At 48.5% G+C, this 19064-nt stretch overlaps 1 pseudogene; it reads left to right on the top strand.

Annotated features, from left to right (window-relative positions):
- Positions 1-1959: 1959 nt before the first annotated feature.
- On the top strand, positions 1960-2439 carry LOC140428705 (S-phase kinase-associated protein 1 pseudogene; annotated as a pseudogene).
- Positions 2440-19064: the final 16625 nt, after the last annotated feature.

The following is a 19064-nucleotide window of genomic DNA, read 5'->3' as shown; positions in this document are numbered from 1 at the left end:
CAGGACATGATTAAGTACACAATGTAAATACATGGCATAGGCATCGGGTGAGCACACAGAGTATAGTATTACTCAGTAGAGAAGACATGTGAAGATATCAGTTCAGTCCATGAGAGGGTTATTCAGAAGTCTGGTAACAGCGGGGAAGAAGCTGTTTTTGAATCTGTTAGTGCTTGTTCTCAGACTTTTGTATCTCCTGCCCGATGGAAGAAGTTGGAAGAGAGAATAACCTGGCGGGGTCTTTGATTATGCTGCCCGCTTTTCCAAGGCAGCGGGAGGTGTAGACGGAAGGCAGGTTTGTGTGATGGACTGAGCTGTGTTCACGATTCTCTGTAGTTTCTTCCAGTCTTGGGCTGAGCAGTTGCCATACCAGGCTGTGATGCTTTCTATGGTGCATTTGCAAAAATTGGCAAGAGTCAATGTGGACATCCGAATTTCCTTAGTTTCCTGAGAAACAAATAGAATGAACAACTTGAATGAGAAGGTTCCTTAGTTTCCTTGTGAAAGCAAGAGTGTGTGAGTGAAAGTGAGAATGTGTCTGGCTCAGTTCCAGTCGTAGAGTTCACATTCACCCTCACCGCCACACACCAACACACTCACACCAACTCATAAAGTGGGTGAGGGTGAGTGAGTGAGTCAGCACCCTGAGACTGTGAGTGAACCAGCCACATATGCTCTGACCCTCTCACACTCTAATGGTTATCTTTATTAAACACTCATTAATTTTAAAAATGAATGTAAAGTACCCAATTCATTTTTTCCAATTAAGGGGCAATTTAGCGTGGCCAATCCACCTATCCTGCACATCTTTGGGCTGTGGGGGCGAAACCCATGCAAACATGGGGAGAATGTACAAACTCCACATGGACAGTGACCCAGAACCAGGATCGAACCTGGGACCTTGGCGCCATGAGGCAGCACCGCTAACCCACTGCGCCAGTGTGCTGCCCTAATACTCATTATGTTTTATCAATTTATTGCTTTGACATTGCTTTATGTTTGCTCAGCAAGTTGTTTATTTTCTTTGTACCTCAATATTTTATTGAAATCCATGTTTAATGTTTTTTTAAATAAATTTAGAGTACCCAATTATTTATTTCTTTTCCAATTAAGGGGCAATTTAGTGTGGCCAGTCTACCTAACCTGCACATCTTTGGGTTGTGGAGGTGAAACCCATGCAGACATGGGGAGAATATGCAAACTCCACACGGACAGTGACCCAGGGCCAGGATTCAAACCTGGGTCCTGAATGCTGCAGTCTATCCTGATGTGTTGGGTATTTTGGATCACATACAGGTCACCAACACTTGAAATAGTGCAACACTATTTTATTGAATCATTAACTGTTTAAACATACTCATACTGTGGGCGAATACGATACTAGCTTTAACTAAAGACCTTTGCCTTGTCCTAACCAGTCGATGCACTCAGCACATGGTGAATGTCTGTGTTACAGGCTGTGAGCTCTGTCCTCGTAGCTACCTGCAACTCGAATGAGCGGGAACTCTGATGCCCCCTGTCTTTATAGTGCGTGTGCTCTCACTGGTGATTGGCTGCGGTGTTGTGTTTGTTGAGTGATCCCACTGTGTGTCCATCAGTGTGTGTCTGCACCATGATATACTGGTGTATATTATGACAAATCCATGTTTAATGTTGTGACAAATTCAAAATTTGCTCATGGTCATCTGAGTGAGCCGCTATTATGCAAAGGCTTGTTAAGCCTGCTCTAAACCAACATCAAAAGCAGATATCCCCCAAAACACCAGAGAAACCAAGCCCATTACAACAAGAAAACTCAACAATATCCTCAAAACCAGAACAACAAAAGAAAAAAGATTTACATTTACATGGTGGGCAGCACGGTGGCCTCACGAGTCAGTGAGAGTCAGAACTCAAGAGGGGGAAAAAGAAGAGAGAGAGAAAGAGGAGGAGCAGGGGATCGCCGCCAAGGCTGAGAAAATGCCTGCCATGAAGCTACAAAGCTCAGATGGAAAGATCTTTGAGGCGGATGTAGAAATAGCAAAGCAGTCCATCACCATCAAAACCATGTTGGAAGACCTAGGTATGGATGATGATCCAGTACCCCTCCCAAATGTGAATGCTGCTAATTCTGAAAAAGGTGTTCCAGTGGTGTACACATCACAGAGATGATCCTCCCCCACCAGAGGATGATGAAAACAAAGAAAGACGAACTGATGTTTACCTGTGTGTGATCAAGAGTTTCTGAAAGTTGACCAGGGTACACTCTTCGAATTAATTCTGGCTGAAAATTACCTTATTATCAAGGGCCTTCGAGATGTAACACGCGAAACCGTGGCAAACATGAGTAAAGGATAAACCCCTGAAGAAATTTGCAAAACATTCAACATCAAGAATGATTTTAGTGAGGAAGGAGAAGTACAGGTATGGAAGGAGAATCAATGGTGTGAAGAGAACTGATCCAGCGGAAAACGCGTGTGCAGCTCAATGGAAAATCACTGCTTGCACAATTTAATAATCGCTAACAGCCTGTGGGACTTTGAAATCTAGTGTCAAGATAACCATGCATAAACATTTGTGATAGTGTTAGTTTTGAGTTTAATGCTTGCTTCATGAAAGCCTATTCATTTTTTAGTGAGTTGAACTGTGTCTAGCATATTTATTACTTTGCCGTGTCTCGAGTTTTTTCTTTTCATTGCTCACTGGAATGAAAGTTGTATAAAGAAGTCCACCTTGCAATATGGCAGCAGTTATGATTTGAATTTTTTTTTAAAGTATCTTAGTAATTAAAGTTTACTTTTTTATTGTGTTTTCTGTTGGGTTTAAAACAAATTATTGTTTGGTCCATCGTTCATCTCTAATTGAATGCATAGCATCATCGCTACTGACATATAGATTTTTACTTGGGACTGTGAAAACCGATTATAAAAACCCAACAGAATGCAAAACACCCTTGATTGGTGAACAGTCCAGTGATGTATCAAGGTGCAATCCTGCTACATCAACAATAAATTGTTTCCATTCTTGTCCAACTTCATCTTTACTGTACACAGCTAATGCTGGTAGAAATATGTCCTAAAACCAGATAAAGACAGTAATGAGATTAGTATTGGTTTAAATAAAAGACCTGTACTGAAAGCAATAAAAAAAGCACTGTTGCCCCACAGTGCTGGGGATCCGGGTTCAATTCCTGCCTTGGGTGACTGTCTGTGTGCAGTTAACACGTTCTCCCCGTGTCTGCGTGGGCTTCCTCCGGATGCTCCGATTTTCTCCCACAGTCCAAAGATATGCGGGTGAGATGGATTGGCCCTGCTAAATTGCCCCTTGGTGTGCAGGTTAGGTTACGAGGGTGGGCATAGTAGTGGACCTGGATGTGGTAGTCTTTTGGAGGGTTAGTGCAGATTCGATGACCTGAATGTCCTCCTTCTGCACTGTAGGGACTGTATGATTATGAAATGAAATATAGTATATATCCCAAAGTGTTTTACAGCCAGTGAAATGCTTCTGAAGTGCAGTCACTGTTTTAATAGAGAAACTGTGGCAGCTAATTTGTACACAGCGAGGTCCCACAATCAACACTGAGATAATGACAAGACCATCCATTTTAACGATGCAATGAGGGGTAAATATTGTCCAGGACATTCAGGAAACCAAGAATAAGTGGTCCTGAGGCTCAAACCCATGTAATTAGTCCTAGTTACAAATTCTGGTTGCAATGTCTTGTCATGTCATTAATGCAATTGCCAAAATTCACATTTTGGGAACTTTAACATGCAAATGGTATCATGCTAAAAATTAATCTTGATTTCAGAATTACAGAACATTCCGAGTTGCACAGACCCAGGGGAAAAACCAGAAAGGAGAAGCTTCCTCTCTGGCCAAGGCTAATGATGAGTTAAAGACACAGCAGAGCCAATTTTGGTTCTGCTTTTGGATCTGTGGATGCGGTGAAATTATCACTTGCTTTAGGATTCAATCATTCTATTTGTTACTGTTGTTACTCTGGTCTCTAAGCAATTTACAGTCTCACTGTTTGAGTGGAATGAATGACATTTCCGATTGGGATTTGCAGGCTGAAGAGTGGGAACTTTTGTTCGATAAAAATATTCTCCGTTCCAGAGACTAAGTGTTGACGCCGGAGCAGGATTTGTGGACTTCCACAACAGCAAAACTGGCGCCGCACCTGGGCTGATTCAGCAACTGTTAAGGGGCTAGCACTGGCGCCATGTGGAACACAATCGATACCAATGAGAAACGGTAGCGGATCCACTGGATTCGTGATTGACTCTCAGGAGGCTGACAAGCTGCAGTCGCATATGTCATAATATACACACAGGTACATGATGGTGCACAGACAGGCAGTGATTGACACACAGGATGACCAGTGAACACACAGAACACAGCAGCCAATCACCAGACAGGACACGACCACTATAAAGCTAGAGGGCACTAGTTTTCCCACACTCTTGGGATCCAGCCTCTGAGACAGTCAGAGCCCGTGAGCAGTAACTAGAACATACACCATGTGGTAGTAAGATAGTCTGGTCAGGTTAGCCTCAGGTCTCCAGTCAAGTCAGCATACTGTCAACCCACAGTTAAAGTATGTATGATAGTTAAGAGTTCAATAAAATCGAGTTGCATTTCTTCAAGTGTTGGAATCCTGTCTCTCTCACTGCTGCAGTAAACGCAGTCCTCACAGACCCGGCATACCCAACACACCAGCATATACACATTTCACTCCCCACACACACCATCCCAGCCAACAAGATGGCATTTGTTGCGCTGGAGTGCACCCATCCCGCTGATGGATCGGTGGAGTCAGAGGGCACCTAGGGGGCTGGCATGTGGGGACACGAATACGAACTGTGGCTCTAAGTTCACAGTGGACTGTCAGCGACGTGCGCAGCTGCATGGCTGCCTTACCGGCTACGGCAATGGTGTTCCGTGCCCGTCCACCCTGACCCCACAGCCCACCTCCTGACCCCCCGCTACTCTCCCCAGCCCTGGCAGAAGCCCCCCGGCCAGCGGCACGATTGTCAGCAAACTATGATGATGTTGGACACTTTGCGCACTCTCTCTTTACCCCTCATCAGCCATGGCGCCTGTATCACGATTTTTGAAAGCACAAGTGAACCCCCCCCCCCGTGGAGCCGGAGAATCGCGGAGGCCCTGGAGATGTCAAGCCCACTAATGATATGCCAAGGGTGTTTACTGTACGTGCAGAGTGGAACGCATTGACACTGCTGACACTGGAGAATTGCGATTTGGTGTGAAACCGCGGCCGCCACGATTTCAGCGTCAAAACCAATTCTCTGCCCAATCGCGTTTCCGATTCCGGCATCAGCCGACAGAGAATCCCGCCCAGGAGATATAAAACATAAAAGCAGAAAGTTTTTGTGGCAGAAACACTTGAGTACAGGTCGAGCCTCTGAATGAATGATGCCATCCAGTCATCGGAGACAGTGAAAACCAACCTACAAAAGCTAAATATCACAAATATATTGTGATTTCATAGAAAACCCTAGGGTGTAAATAAAAATTGTGTCAACCGAAATTGAATATGCCAACTCCCCTGGCACAGTTTGAGGAAGGTGTTTTCACGGTAGCACAGTGTTTATCACTGCTGCCTCACAGTGTCAGGGACACGGGTTTGATTCCCTCCTTGGGTGGCTGTGTGGAGTTTGCATGTTCTCCTTGTGTCTGCGTGGGTTTCCTCCCACAGTCCAAAGATGTGTAGGTTAGGTGGATTGGCCATGATAAATTGCCCCTTAGTGTCCAAAGATGTGTAGGTTGGGTGAGGTTATGGGATTAAGAGATTGGGCGGGGAATGTTCCTAGGCCGGGTGCTCTTTCAGAGGGTTAGTGCAGACTCGATGGGCTGAATGGCCTCCTTCTGCACTGTAGGAATTCTATACTTCTATGGTTCTCAATAAGCTACCGACGGAAAGAAATGTTGACGTTTCCAAAAATTGCTTAGAGCAAAAATGAATACTGCATTTGAATTGCTGATATAATGTGGAGGGGCGGCATGGTGACACAGTGATTAGCACTGCTTGTCACAGCTCCAGAGACCCGTGTTCAATTCCAACCTCAGGTCACTGACTGTGTGGACTTTACACTTTCTCCCCGTGTCTGCGTGCTCCGGCTTCCTCCCACAGTCCGAAGATGTGCAGGTTAGGTGGCTCGGCCATGCTAAATTGTCCCTTAGTGTCCAAAGGTTAGGTGATGTTACTGGGTTACAGGGAAAGGTTGGAGCCCTCTTTCCAAGGGTCGGTGCAGACTCGAAAGGCCAAATGGCCTCCTTCTGCACTGTAAATTGTATGATTCTATGATTGTCCTTGCAACCTGCAACAGTTATTTAATGCTGCAGTGTAGGCAACTGTATTCAGTACTGAGTGGAAATTGCCTGCCTATGCTGAATATGTGGAGCTCATTCAGGAACAGGATATCCTCACAATTCTGGTTGCCTTGCCCAGTTTGCACCACCAGCTCAACTGTACTGGAAAGGAAATTTAAAAACACCCTTATTCAACAAAAGGAAGAGATCAAAGTTGGAATGCCAATGTGTCGTTTTGAAACACTGACATCACCAGAAGTGATGAAGTGATGTGTTGCAACACAATTATTCGTGTTCTGGGGATTTACAACATTGCATCATGCTTTTGAAAAACTCAAGATTTTCCAGACACATTTTCAAAATATATATTTTTTAACTTGGAAAGTAGCCAGATAAGAGCCAAGCCCAAGGTGTACAGTTTTTGCAGTCAACAGAAACAATAATAAACTCTGAATCCATCATTGACGATCCAACAATCAGCTCCTGTCAATGACAAAAATGAGGAAAGTATGGCCCAAGGAAGTGTCATATTGGACTTGAGAAGTTAACTCTGGGCTGAATTCTCTGGCCTTGGCTGCCGTCAGCATTGTCCAATCCTCCCGAAAATCAATGGACATTTGACTGGGCTGCCGAATCGCCCATGGTGTGTCCCACCATGACAGGGCTGTAAAATCCCGACCTCTGCTTCTTTCTCCACAGATGCCGTCAGATCTGCTGAGGTTTTCCAGCACTTTCCGTTATCGTTATCAAAGAGGTACGGTGCTGCTTTACTTGGAGCAGGAGTGGGATGTCTCAAGTGTGCTGCACTGTGCCGGTCCAGGCCTATATACAGCCAAACTGGATAGGCCAGTCAGGCTGGTTTATACCCCACCACAGGCATTCTTGGGCCAAATGTCACAATCTAAAGACCTCTGGCAGTTCTCTGGTCTAATGTCGCTCAAAGAGTGAGCAAGGATTACCTTGGGCTCTCCGGAAGAGGAGTTGGTAATCAACCATATGGCCTGCTTCCTCTTACAATCTCGCAGAATCAGCAGGAAGTCATTCTGCCTGTCATGCCGTTGTTCTTTGAAAGAGTTTTAAAATAAATCCATTTAAGGGCAATCTACTCTGCACAATGTGGGGATGAGACCCACGCAGACACGGGGAGAAATGTGCAAACTCCATACAGGCAATGACCGGGTTTCGGGATCGAACCTAGGTCCTCGGTGTCGTGAGGCATCAGTGCTAACCACTGCACAACCGTGCTGCCCTTTTCTTTGAAAGAGTAGTCTCACACCCCAGCTTTTTGAAATAAAGGCAAAAGGCTGGAATACTCAGCAGGTTGGGCAGCACCTGCAGAGAGAAACAGAGTCAGGGCGACTTTCATCAGAACTGGAGAAAGAAAGAAATGTTGGAGATTCTAAGCCATAGTGGGGGTGCGGGGGGTTGGGAGGGATGCGGGGTGGTGGGGGCAGGAAAGGGGAGGTCTGCGTCAGGATGCAGGATGTGGTAGTCACCACTGTTTGTATATATTACGTATATGAGAAGTAATACGGTATGGCTCCTGTACTACAGGTACGGGGGTAGGTCCCAGCCTGCTGGCTCCGCCCAGTAGGCGGAGTATAAATGTGTGTGCTCACCGAGCTGCAGCCATTTCGGCAGCAGCTGCAGGAGACAACACATCTCTGCTTAATAAAGCCTCGATTACTCTCTACTCGTGTCTCGTCGTAATTGATAGTGCATCAATTTATTAAGCAGAGATGTGTTGCCTCCTGCAGCTGCTGCCAAAAAGCAGACAACGCCACGTCGGCCTTCGACCACTGGCTAGCTTGCTTTGAAGCCTACATCGGATCAGCGACAGAACAACCTTCAGAAGCACAGAAACTCCAGATCCTGAACACACGGTTGTAACCAGGCCCATTGTTCCTGCACACCCCACGTGAGACCCGTGGGCGCCGCCATTTTCGTCCCCACAACCCACGTGCGGCCCGTGGGCACCGCCATCTTTAACGCCGCCCGCCACTTTGCCCCGTGGGCGTTGCCATCTTCGGCGCCATTTTGGATGGCGCCTCAGGGCCCCTGCTCGTCGGGCACCTCATCGGGCCACTCATCGCCCACAACCGCCGCCGACCAGTCCGGGACCCACCAACACCAGCCGCAGCTCGCCTCCATCATGCTCGACCAGTCCTGGCCACACAACCTCGCAACCGCGACAACGACGGTGAAAATCGATGGCCACAAGACGCCTTGCCTTCTCGACTCTGGGAGCACGGAGAGCTTCATCCACCTCGGAAGGTATACCCCATTACCCAACGAATCTCCCTGGCCTCCGGATCCCACTCCATGGAGATCCGGGGTTCTGCACTGCCACCCTCACTGTCCAGGGTGTAGAGTTCAGCAACTTCCGGCTCTACGTCCTCCCCAATCTCTGCGCTGCCTTGCTACCCGGCCTGGACTTCCAGTGCAACCTCCAAAGTCTAACTCTGAAATTCGATGGACCCATACCACCCCCTGAAGGCCGACCCACCTTCCCTGTTTGCAAACCTCACCCCAGATTGCAAACCCGTCGCCACCAGGAGCAGACGGTACGTTGCCCAGGACAGGACCTTCATCAGGTCAGAGGTCCAGCGGCTACTGCGGGAAGGTATCATCGAGGCCAACAACAGCCCCTGGAGAGCCCAAGTGGTAGTTGTACAGACTGGGGAGAAACACAGGATGGTCATTGACTACAGTCAGACCATCAATCGGTACACGCAGCTCGATGCGTACCCCCTCCCACACATATCTGATATAGTCAATCAGATTGCACAGTATCGGGCCTTTTCTGCAATGGACCTGAAATCTGCCTACCACCAGCTCCTCATCCGCAAGGCGGACCGCCAATACACTACGTTCGAAGCAGACGGCCGCCTTTACCACTTCCTTAGGGTTCCCTTCGGCATCACTAATGGGGTCTCGGTCTTCCAATGGGAGATGGACCGAATGGTTGACCGGTACGGACTGCGGGCCACCTTCCCGTACCTGGATAACGTCACCATCTGCGGCCACGACCAGCAGGACCACGACGCTAACCTTTTCAAATTTCTCCATACCGCCAAATTCCTGAACCTTACATATAACAAGGAGTAGTGCATGTTCAGCACCAACCGCTTAGCCATCCTTGGCTATGTGGTGCAAAATGGAGTTCTAGGGCCCGACCCCGACCGCATGCGTCCCCTCATGGAACTCCCCGTCCCCCACTGTCCCAAGGCCCTCAAACGATGCCTGGGGTTCTTCTTATACTATGCCCAGTGGGTGCCTAACTATGCGGACAAGGCCCGCCCACTCATTCGCTCCACAGTTTTCACCCTGACAGCCGAGGCTCAACAGGCCTTCAACCGTATCAAGGCTGGCATCGCCAAGGCCGCGATGCACGCGGTCGACGAGACCCTCCCCTTTCAAGTCGAGAGCGATGCATCAGACGTAGTTCTGGCTGCCACCCTCAACCAGGCAGGCAGACCCGTGGCATTCTTTTTCCGCACCCTCCACGCCTCCGAAATTTGGCACTCCTCCGTTTGAAAAGGAGGCCTAAGCCATCGTAGAAGCTGTGCGACATTGGAGGCATTACCTGGCCGGCAGGAGATTCACTCTCCTCACTGACCAACGGTCGGTTGCCTTCATGTTCAATAACACACAGCGGGGCAAGATCAAAAATGATAAAATCTTGAGGTGGAGGATCGAGCTCTCCACCTACAATTACGAGATTTTGTATCACCCCGGTAAGTTCAACGAGCCCCCCGATGCCCTATCCCGAGATACATGTGCCAGCACACAAGTGGACCGACTCCGGGCCCTACACGATGGTCTCTGTCACCCAGGGGTCACCCGGTCTTTTCACTTCATGAAGGCCCGCAACCTACCCTACTCCATTGCGGAAGTCAGGGCGGTCACCAAAGACTGCCAGGTCTGCGCGGAGTGCAAACCGCACTTCTACTGGCCAGACCGAGCGCACCTGGTGAAGGCCTCCCGTCCCTTTGAACGCCTCAGCATGGACTTCAAACGGCCCCTCCTCTCCTCCGACCGAAACACGTACTTCCTTAACGTAGTCGATGAATACTCCAGATTCCCCTTCGCCATCCCATGCCCCGATATGACGTCTGCCATAGTCATCAAAGCCCTCAATAGCATCTTCACCCTGTTCGGTTCCCCTGCTTACGTCCACAGCGACCGGGGATGCTCCTTTATGAGTGATGAGCTGCGTCAGTTCCTGCTCAGCAAGGGCATTGCCTCGAACAGGACGACCAGCTACAACCCCCGGGGAAACGGGCAGGTGGAGAGGGAGAAGGGACGGTCTGGAAGGCCGTCCTGCTGGCCCAACGGTCTAAAATTCTCTCGGTCTCCCTCTAGCAGGAGGTCCTCCCCGACGCCCTCCACTCCATCTGATCGCTACTTTGCACTGCGACTAATGCAACCCCCCATGAACGTCTCCTTGCCTTCCCTAGGAAGTCCACCTCCGGGGTTTCGCTCCCAACGTGGCTGGCAGCTCCAGGGCCCGTCTCCTCCGCAAGCACGTGCGGCTCCTCAAGGCGGACCCGTTGGTCAAGAGGGTACAGCTACTCCATGCAAAACCGCAGTACGGCGTACCCCGACGGCCACCAAGACACAGTCTCCCTCAGGGACCTGGCGCCAGCTGCCCCCCCCCTCCCAACTGCCCCGGCACCACCCATCCTCCCCCCAATGCACCTCACCACAGCCCCCACTCCTGGACGATCCGTCCTCCCCTTGGTCCCATCCGGGGATGAAGATGAGGACTACACGCTCCCGGAGTCACCGGCGACCAAGCCGGTGCCTGCATCACCACCAGGACTGCGGCGCTCACAACGGAGGATCAAGGCACCCGACCGGCTAAATCTGTGAACTTTCCCCAAACTGTACATTTTAAAAATGCTCACATACATGTAAATAGTTTTTCCACCACCCCCGCTGGACTCCTTTTTAACAGGGGGTGAATATGGTAGTCACCACTGTTTGTATATATTACGTATATGAGAACTGATACGGTAAGGCTCCTGTACTACAGGTACGCGGGTAGATCCGGCCTGCTGGCTCCGCCGAGTAGGCGGAGTATAAATGTATGTGCTCACCGAGCTGCAGCCATTTTGGCAGCAGCTGGAGGAGGCCACACATCTCTGTGTAATAAAGCCTTGATTACTCTCTACTCTCATCTCATCGTAATTGATAGTGCATCACAGGACAGGAGAGATTAAATGACAAAAGACAGCACAATTCAAATCAAAGAACAAAGAAATGTACAGCACGGAAGAGGCCCTTCGGCCCTCCAGGCCCGTGCCGATCATGATGCCCTAACTAAAAAAAAAACATTCTGCCCTTATTCAGTCTGTATCTCTCTGTTTCCGACCTATTCATGTACCCATCCAGGTGCCTCTTAAATGTTGTGAATGTGCCTGCTTCCCCAACATTCTCTGGCAGCGCATTCCAGGCAGCCACCTACTGCCTGAAAATCTTACCCTGCACATCTCCCTTAAACTTTCCCCCTCTCACCTTGAACCTGTGCCCCCTTGTAATTGACACTTCCACCCTTGGAAAAAGCCTCTGACTATCTACCCTGTCTATGCCTTTCCTAATTTTGTAGACTTCTATCAGGTCTCCCCTCAGCCTCTGTCTTTCCAGTGAAAACAATCCTAGTTTATTCAACCTTGAACATAGAACATAGAACATTACAGCGCAGTACAGGCCCTTCAGCCCTCGATGTTGCGCCGACCTGTGAAACCACTCTAAAGCCCATCTACACTATTCCCTTATCGTCCATATGTCTATCCAATGACCATTTGAATGCCCTTAATGTTGGTGAGTCCACTACTGTTGCAGGCAGGGCATTCCACGCCCTTACTACTCTCTGAGTGAAGAACCTACCTCTGACATCTCTCCTCATAGCCAACATCCTCGAGAACATGGAACGTCCTGGTGAACCTCCTTTGCACTCTCTCCAAAGCTTCCATGTCTTTCTGATAATGTGATGACCAGAAGTGCATACAATATTCCGAATGCAGCTTAACCAAGGTTTTATACAGCTGCAACATGATTTCCCAACTCCTGTACTCAATGCCCCGGCTAATGAAGGCAAGCTTGCCATATGCCTTCTTAATCACCTTGGCCACCTGTGTTGCCACTTTTATGGAATTGTGGACCTGCACGCCCAGATCCCTCTGTATGTTAATGTTCCTAAGGGTTCTGCCATTTACAGTATAGTTCATACCTAGGTTTGATCCTCCAAAATGCATTACCTCGCGTTTGTCCGGATTAAAGTTCCGTGCAGCTGCCTACACTTCCTATGTAAGGATCTTGAGACACTTTGAATGTTCCAACATCTGTATGGTACTGAATAAAACTTTATTTCACTGCATGAGGTGCTATTGGCACTATAGCATTCAAGTTTACCATAAATTCTAACATTGTTAGTTTAGATTCATTATCCACAAACAGAGATCATTACTTATTCTTTTCATTAGGCAGTCTCTCGGTGCTGAGATCATTGCAGGCTTATTTAACCAATGCGTCACACCTAACATTATGACACAGTTTTTACTTCATCATTATCCGTTTGGGGTATTCCCTTGAAAAAATATAGACAGTGTTGAATAGATGATTCAATAATAACTCAACCGCTTCTGCATTTAATATTAATCAATATTCCACTGAAATATAAAGCTAGATTTTGCAGTCAGCGGCGAAGCATTTATGCTCATTGCTGACCTTGAATGCAACAGCCCACAAAAATTCAGCAACCTGTGTTGCATGGATTTCCTCATTCCCACTAGCGTCATCAAGGGATTGCGAGTTGTGCAGCAGTAGTAATGTCAGCAAGCAGAGTAAGCAACCAATCACATTGAAGTATTCAGACAGCAAACCAGGAAGTTAAATATGCTGATTATCCTTCTCCTGTGATTTAACATTTTAGATAGCAAAATAAAGTATTATTATTATTAGATTTAGATTAAAACTAAAATATCAATACACGAACCTATTTTTTTTAATATATGGAATATGGATCATGTGGAGAAATATGACATTTCACAAATATAAAATTAGCTTTTCAGGGACAGCAACGGTATTTGTTAGTAATTATGAACTTACAAAAACAGTTTCGCTTTTTCAATAGTCTTTTTGGGGAGGCTAATAGTATAAAAGTGAATTAGGGATTGCAGTCTGAGGGATCCTCAATAGCATATTCCCTATTTATGCAATGATGACAAACGCTGACAGTTTCACCATCATTATCAGAGCAACATCGGGACAATAGTTACTCAAATATGAATGATCTCTCTGCTGTCCATTGCTCTGGAGTCTCTGGGCATTTAAACACAAACTAATGGTCACATAAATCGCCTCTTATAAAATATCTATCACAGTTCCAAATTGTTTCTTTACGGGGGGTGATGTTAATGCATTGGAAATCGGATGGGCCATTTTGCTTATCCCCCAGATGGCACTGGGAGTTGGCAGGTATTTTAACATTCTTCCTGTAGGGCGGCACGGTGGCACAGTTGTTAGCACTGCTGCTTCATGGCACCAAGGACTCGGGTTCGGTCCAAGCCCCGGGTCTCTGTCCGTGTGGAGTTTGCACATGCTCCCCATGGTCTGCGTGGGTCTCAACCCCACAACCCAAAGATGTGCAGGGTAGGTGAATTGGCCACGCTAAATTGCCTCTTAATTGGAAAAAAAAGAATTGGGTACTCTTAAATCTATTTTTTAAAAAATTCTTTCTGTTAAGGTCAGCCATCTAAACTGTCAAGATCCTTTTCACATATTCATGTTAGGTCCAAATGACCAGTCATTGAGCCTTGACTTGAGTTTTTAATGGGGAGGCCTGAGTGAGAATTGGCGGTGTCTTTCCTGCTGTTCTATTACACAAATGTGTTCCACTTCCTGATGGCTTCTTGCTTGGAATGAGGTGACAAGTCAGCTGGTGGGGCATTTCAGAGGGACCTGGAAATTTAAGTATCCCAAAGCTAGTTTTTGTTGCATTGGGTGAGTTTGAACCAACAACAGATGTCGGCCACTGAAAGATCGAGGCCCAGGAATTTAAGTGCAGAAGAATTGATGAGTTTAGTTTGAGAATTTGTATTTTTAATGAAACATGCCCCTAAGGCAGCGGGTAAGAATTTGCAAACATCGAGTCCTTGGCCAGAACTTTACGCTTTCCCCAAGTTCTGAGGTGGGGGAGGAGAGTAAAATTGTATGGATGGTATTCTCTCCGGGATCCTGCCTGCCCTGACACAAATGCAATTTTACGGTGGGCCGTGAGACTGCATCGTCTCGAGCAGGAAACACCACCCTTGCTCCTAGTAAGGCCCATAAGTAGCCACTTATAAATTTAGAGTACCCAATTATTTTTTTTCCCATTAAGGGGCAATTTAGCATGGCCAATCCACTTAACCTGCACATCTTTGGGTTGTGGGGGCAAAACCCACGCAGACATGGGGAGAACGTGCAAACTCCACACGGACAGTGACCCAGGGCTGGGATTTGAAACTGGGTCCTCAGCGCCGCAGTCCCAGTTCTAACCACTGCGCCACATGCCACCCTCACACTCAATTTTTAGGCTGGCGGGCATGGGTTACAGCAGGGTAGTAAACTGAAAAATTAATCGATCTCCATCTCAGGCGGGATGGGGTTGGTGGGGAATGGGGGAGGGAGGGATCAATCTGAAGGCCCCTTCAGATTTGGGGTGCCCTTCCCTCCGAGACCTCAGCTCCCCCCCTCCCCAGCCTACCCCCTGACATTGAGATCGCCCCCCCCCACCTTCTGACCCTCCAGAGCATCCCCAACCTTTCCACCGCCCCCCCCCACCCCCCCGCCCCCCCCCCCTCCATCCCCCGGTCAGGCACTTACCTGAAGTGCTTTCATGGGAGTTAGTTAGGCTGAGGCACAGTACTGAAGTACCTCTTCTGGCCACTACAGCGCTGTGCCTGAACAGGCAGGAATCCTTCCAAGGATTGACAGAACTTCCATCTGTTGCCAATCAATGCTCAATTGAGGGTGAAATGGTAATGTGCATGTCGGAGTTGGTGCGGATGTGTTACAGAGTCATAGGGTCATGGGGTCATAGAATCATACAACACAGAAAAGGTCCATCGCGTCTGCGCCGGACAAACACAACCACCTAACCATTCTAATCTCATTTTTCAGCACTTGGCCTTGTATGCCCATGGGATTGCAAATGCACATCTAAATACTTCTTAAATGTTCTGAGGGTCTCTTCCTCCACCACCCTTTCAGGCAGCGAATTCCGAACTCCCACCACCCTCTGGATTAAAAAAGATTTTCCTCACATCCCCTCTAAACCTCCTGCCCCATACCTTAAACCTATGCCCCCTGGCCATTGACGCCTCCACCAAGGGGAAAAGTTTGTTCCTGTCTACTTTATCTATGCTCCTCATTATTTTATAGATTCCCATCATGTCACCACCTCAGTTTCCTCTGCTCCAAGGAAAACAATTGAAGTCTATCCAATCTCTCTTCATAACTAAAACCCTCCAGCCCAGGCAGCATCCTGGTAAATCTCCTCTGCACCCTTTCCAGTGCTATCACATCACTCCTATAATGTGGATTCCAGAACTGCGCACAGTACTCTCGCTGTGGCCTAACCGACGTTCCAGCATAACCTCCCTGCTCTTAAATTTTATGCATCTGCTAATGAAGACAAGTATTACATATGCCTTCTTAACCACTGTACCCACCTTCTCTGCTACCTTAAGGGACGGGTGTACATGCACACCAAGACCTCTCTGATCCTCGGTGCTACCCAGGGTCCAACCATTTTTCATGCATTCCCTTGCTTTGTTTGTCCTGTCCAAGTGCATCACCTCACACTTTTTCAGCTTGAATGCCATTTGCGTCTTTATAAATTTAGAGTACTTTTGTGAGGGCCACGAAGAATCCAGCAGGAGTTGAAGGATAGAAAGAAATAACATTTATTTACAATAACATATATATACAACAGCAGCAGAAACTCCCTTGCTGCTCAATCCTCTCTAGCTGGTTCCATACTGGCCAGCTTTATTTATGCAGGGAATCTGCTAATGATTTCTTTGCCCCCCTCATTGGGGAAGCTCATACTCCCAAAGGATTGTGGGATTGCCATTAGTCCCCAGCCAGTGGTAAGCTGACAGGTTATAACAAGTACCCAATTATTTTTTTTCCACTTAAAGGGCAATTCAGCATGGCCAATCCACCTAACCTGCACATCTTTGGGGTGTGGGGGCAAAACCCACGCAGACATGGGGAGAACGTGCAAACTCCACACAGACAGTGACCCAGGGCTGGAATTCGGACCAGGGTCCTCAGCGCCGCAGTCCCAGTGCTAACCACTGCGCCACATGCCACCCTCACACTCAGTCCATCTGACCAGCCCGTCTATATCCTCCTGTTTTCGAAGGCTGTCCTCCTCACTGTTTACAGCCCCACCAATTTTCATGTAATCCGTGAAGTTACTGATCAATCCTCCTACATTCATATCTAAATCATTTATACAAACCACAAAAAACAAGGGCCCCAATGCTGATCCCTGCGGGTCCCCACTGGACACAAGCGTCCAGTCAGAAAAGCACCTCTTGTCCATCATCCTCTGCTTCTTGTCACTCTGCCAATTTTGTTTCCAATTTGCCAAATTTCCTTGGATCCCATGGATCTTACCTTTGCTATCAGCCTCCTATGCGGGACCTTATCGAAAGCCTTGCTGAAGTCCAAGTAGACTATGTCAAATGCATTTCCCACATCTACACCTCTTTGGAAAATTCAATCAGGTTGTTCAGACAAAACCATGCTGACTGTTCTTGATTAACCCCTGCCTCTCCAAATTCAGATTAATTCTGGCTCTCAGAATTGCTTCCAATAGTTTTCGCACCACTGAGGTTTGACTGATTGGCCTGTAGTTTCCTCTGATTTATCCCTTCTGCAAAGTCTCAGGCAAGCGACCACTCTGAAGCAATGTCTGTAGCAAATGTCCATTTTATTCAGGTTACTATGCACTCCTCCCACTCCCCAAAGGGTCTCCCACACCCGGCCCTCACCTGGGCACGGGTATTTATATCCCAGCAGCTCTTTGAACAGAGGGGTTAGCCCTGCCCCCTCATCTGGATGGATCATATTCAGGTGAGGCTGCAGGGCCTCTGACGTTGCAGATCACTGGGCCTCCTGTAGGGTTATAACAGCTTCCTCTGTTCTTGAATAATGGTGACAAACTGGCTCTCCTCCGGTACCTCTCCTGAGGCCAAAGTGGAATTGAAAATTATTGCCGACTTCCGGTGGCGGCCATGGAGTGAGTGGTCGCACATTTGGTGGCTGCTGCTCTAGGTGGATTTTTTTTGGTCCTTCCCCACCCTAACTGTCTGGTGTCTGAGGGCAAAAGGTGCATGAATACCCAGGCAATGTAATACTCCACTGGTGGGACTGGTGTATGGCTCATCAGATGAGGAGTGCTACAAGGAAGAGACAGCAACTGGAGCAAGAACATTTAAGTGGTGCGGCACAGGAGAAGGTGGTGGAGAGCAAGGGGGCAGCACTGCCCTCCCAGTGGTCGATGGAGCAGCAGGTGGAATTCCTCAACGGCAAATTTCAGCAGCAGATAAAGGAGGCCTCAGAGGACTTGGCCAAGGTGGTGGAGCCGCTTTGGGCAGCGATCGAGCGGGTTGAACAGAGGCAAAAGGCTGAGGGCCTGGCGATCCAAAAGGTGGAGGAGTTAATGGTGGAGTATGAGGATCGGTTCGCCTTGCTGGAGGCGGAGATGGGGATGGTATTGAGAAGCCAGAAAAGGATGAGGGAGAAGCTGGAGGACCTTGAGAACCGCTCCAGGAGGCAAAATCATGGATTGTGGGGATGCCCGAAGGCATTGAAGGTGAGGAGGCTGGGAAGTTTGTGGGTAGCATGCTGGAGAAGCTGGTGGGGAGGGGGGCAGCCCCTCGAGGTGGATCGAGCTCACAGGGCACTGAGGAGGAGGCCGCTGGTGGAGGTGCCGCTGAGGGCAATGTTGCTGATGCTGCATCGGTTCCTGGATAAGGAGAAGATCCTGAGGTGGGCGAGGCAGACCAGGAAATGTACCAGGGAGGGGAGTGAGCTGCGGATTTGCGAAGACCTGGGTACGGAGCTGGCTAAGCGGAGGGCCGGGTATAACCGGATAAAGGCCGCCCTCTACAAGAAGGGGGCGAAGTTCAGAGCTTTGTACCCTGCCCGCTTGTGGGTGATGGACCAAAAGCAAAAATTTAATTTTGACTCGCTGTAGTAAACGATGGACTTTATGAGAGACCACAGACTGGGAGGAGTGTGGGTGTACTTAACTTTGGAGAGGAGTTCTGTGTATATTGTGGGGCACATTGGGTGGGTGGATTGGGGCAGGGTACGATGGGGGAGCGTTGATGATGAATATGCCTTCTGTTTGTTTTCTTTGTTTGCTGGTGGTTGGGAGGGTTGGGGGAGGGAGCTATTGGGGGAAGAGGGGTAGTTAGGGGCCCTGGGCGGGGATCACCATGCTAGCTGGGTGGGCTAGTTAATGGAAGTGAGGTCGGGGGGTTGTCAGGAGCAGGGCATGGGGAGGGGAAATGAGCTGGTTCTTTGTTTGAGAGTGGGGAAGGGGGAGGGGAGTGACGGTTGCTGACACGGGTGTGGTTGGTGTGACGCAGTTGGGAAGGGAGAGATGGGGCAGACACCTTGGGTGGGCCTGGAAGAGCATGTGATGCGGGGCGGGGGGGTGCTGGCTAAAAAGGGGGTTTGGC

The sequence above is a fragment of the Scyliorhinus torazame genome, chromosome 8 (genome assembly GCF_047496885.1).
Source record: "Scyliorhinus torazame isolate Kashiwa2021f chromosome 8, sScyTor2.1, whole genome shotgun sequence".
Taxonomy (NCBI): Eukaryota; Metazoa; Chordata; class Chondrichthyes; order Carcharhiniformes; family Scyliorhinidae; genus Scyliorhinus; species Scyliorhinus torazame.
The sequence above is the reverse complement of the archived record's forward strand: the minus strand, read 5'-3'. Positions and strand labels throughout refer to the sequence as shown.